The sequence below is a fragment of the Falco biarmicus genome, chromosome 2 (genome assembly GCF_023638135.1).
Source record: "Falco biarmicus isolate bFalBia1 chromosome 2, bFalBia1.pri, whole genome shotgun sequence".
NCBI lineage: Eukaryota > Metazoa > Chordata > Aves > Falconiformes > Falconidae > Falco > Falco biarmicus.
In genome coordinates this window covers 93,324,261-93,327,290 of record NC_079289.1, presented here as the reverse complement: position 1 = coordinate 93,327,290, position 3,030 = coordinate 93,324,261, and positions in this window count along the sequence as shown.

The following is a 3,030-nucleotide window of genomic DNA, read 5'->3' as shown; positions in this document are numbered from 1 at the left end:
TTATCCATTGTAGGAGAGAAAGGAAAAAGTTTTTTATAAAAAGCCAAATAAACAAAAGTCAATGATTAACTTTGGAAAAACATAATTACTCCTGCCATTTTATGGCCTTCTTATAAAAGGCTTTTACTTTTGGTTAATGTTTCCCAAATGTGCTGTCAATGATACAGCTGGTCACTTTATCTATAGCCTGCCCATGTCTTTGGTAGCTCAGAATCTGTGAATCCTTTAACAGTGAAGTAGAAACTTCACTGAAACACCAAGCCATGAATGCTAATTCCCAGGCAGGAAGAAACCCCGGTTAGCCTGACGTAGGGTACCTGGTTGGGTGTTTAGGCCCATGTTTTAAAAGGCTCTTGCACAGCCCAAGTGATTTGGAGAACATACCTCATTTTCAAAGCAACTAGGGCAAATAAAACCAGATTTTTAAACATGTTCACTGAACCATCAGAAAAAGTAGCAAGAGATTTCATGGGATCACAGCATCCTGCATAGAGACATAATCTGAACTATAAATCAACTGGTTTTAAGTCCTAAAGTGATTAAGACTACTAAAATGACTCCAGTAAAATATCTAAATACCTTTGCTAATCTAGCTGGGAGCCTAGCACTTACTGCAAATCAATAGGAAAATCAATGCATGAATTAGTTCTGGAACTGCAGCTTGGGTTGTGTAATCAAACAGGCAATACCTTAGTACTTTTTAAATTAGCCTATTTCTGCTCAAGATCACGTGGTTGGGTGTGTTTTGGGTTGTTTGTTTGTCTTTTTGTTTGTCGGGGGGGGGGGGGGGGGGAGGGGGGGGAGCTTTTTGAGACTCAACTCTGCAGCCGCACCTATGGGGCTGGTTTCCACTTCTTGGCAGAACTTCTCCAAACCCACTATGAGTCTGTCTACATGGGAACAACAGCAATCAGCCCCTTTACTGCCAAACTGTAAGAAAGGAGCTCCAGCTCACCCACCTGCAACAGGCTGAACACAGCACGGCCTCAGCAGAGCTACCGGCAACAGGCATCCCCAACAAGGAGAGCCAGAAACCAGGGACCTTGAAGAAGCACCTTGCTTTGATATCTTCTGATAACTACATCCTGTCAACCAGGGACAAGTGATCTCTGTCATCTATGTGCAATCCTCTAACAATCCTTTGGGTTTTTTTTTTTCAAGGGAAAGCCAACAACATTCATTCAACCCTTCCCCAGAGGTCACATTCCCCAAATTGCATATTACTCCTCTTGGTACCATCCAGACTCACTACATTCTGTGCTTCCTCCACACCTGATCGTAACTGAAATCTTATCAATTATCAGCAGTGCAATCACTGTCTGCATCTTACATGCTGTACCTCACTGATACACACCTTCTTTCTGGCGACATTAGCCAACGTTGACTCATATTCCGGTTGTGACCTTTCTGGTAGCACTGGTCCCTGCTCAGCTGTTCCCTTTTTTGTCTCTATACATCTAGTTCTAGGGTGGCACTAATTAGTGCATTTTGAATCTGTCTGGGGTGAAGTCCATTACACTGATTTCAGACCATTTGTCCAGTTTTTTATGATCACTGGAACTGTAATCTTTCAAAAGACTCCCAGCTTGGTAATGGCCACAAACCTGTTAATAGATAGGTTTTTCTCTTCCCACATCCAGATCATATGGGTGGGATACAGCAAAGCCCAGGAAAGCTATCACTTAAAATGGCCCCTCTTCTTGACTGAGAACCATGGAGCCAGTTTTTTAATAATTATGTGCCTTTTGTGATTCTTGTATAGCTCATCATTCCTTGATTTGCCAGTGAGACTGTCACGTGGTGAAATGTAGGAAGGTTTTTGTGTTGTTGTTTCATCTGCTGTCTGTCAGAGCAGAGAATTATGTCATTATGACATTATTATGACATTACCTTGATATGATTTCTTCTCCTCCAGCAGAGAACAGGGACTATGTTGACTATTCACTTTAATTCTTATTTTTTATTTCTTGGGGTGGACCTTCAGGCTGGTCTAGAAAGCTGGTGAGAGCATGGAGGCAGCTTGTGCCACAGCAAAAAGGAAACAGCAAACAACTGAGAAAGGGAAATACCTTAAGCCTTTCCAGGAAACCCAAACCTCCAGCGAGGGCAGCAAGGCAGCAGCCACTGGGTGATAGGAGAAGAGCAACTGGGAGTGAAAATCCAGTCTCAATCAAATAGTTGTACGCGATGGCAGCCAGCCTGCTTGGCTCAGAGCAAAGATGGCTGTGTCAGTTTGACACAGTTACAGAACAAAGGCTGCGGGTAACTTGACATGATAAGACAGGCTCGTTCTCCTCCAGTGTGCCAGTCCTCCCCTTCACCCCTTGGGTCTGCAGTGTCAGCTGTGGCTCCCAGATCCTACCTGATACTCCCAGTCTGGTAGTCCCCAGGGTCCAAGTTGTCTGACACCTCCTTAAATAGCTGCCCACCAATGTTCATCTGTACTCTGGCTCTGTTAGAGCAGTTTTCTGCCTCATCACTCATGTTGTTGGCTGAGCTGTGCTATGAAACTAGGACTGCAATAACAGAATTGCATTTAGGGCATGCCTCAATAAGAAACCACTGTGTTGCGTACTGGGCACCACACACCCTAAAGATTGCTTAAAATACCATTATCAGGCCATTTTTCTAGGCAGAAGCACTGCTTAATCTCTCTGCTGCACTTTGTCATTCTGCCTAGTGGATAAAAAAGACAAACATAAGCATTACTCGGTGACCGATTTGCCGAGAGGGGCTCTGAAGGGCTGGGGCTGCACGGCACTGGGGCTGCCTGGCCTGGATCATCCCCGGGGAGCACCTGCGGCCATGGGACAGCCACCCCACCACCTGCGCCGGGCTGCGGCTGCCCCACTCTCTGCGGCTCCTCTGCCTTTTGGCAAAGAGCAGCTCACATCAGTTAAATACCTGGCAAATCCTTGCTCTGAGGACTTCCCGTAAAGTGACTTTATGGAGGCAGTGGACGGCCCAGGGGTGGATTCAGCTCCTCTGCACATTGCCCTGATTCAGCAGTAGTGCTTGGAGAGGGGCTGT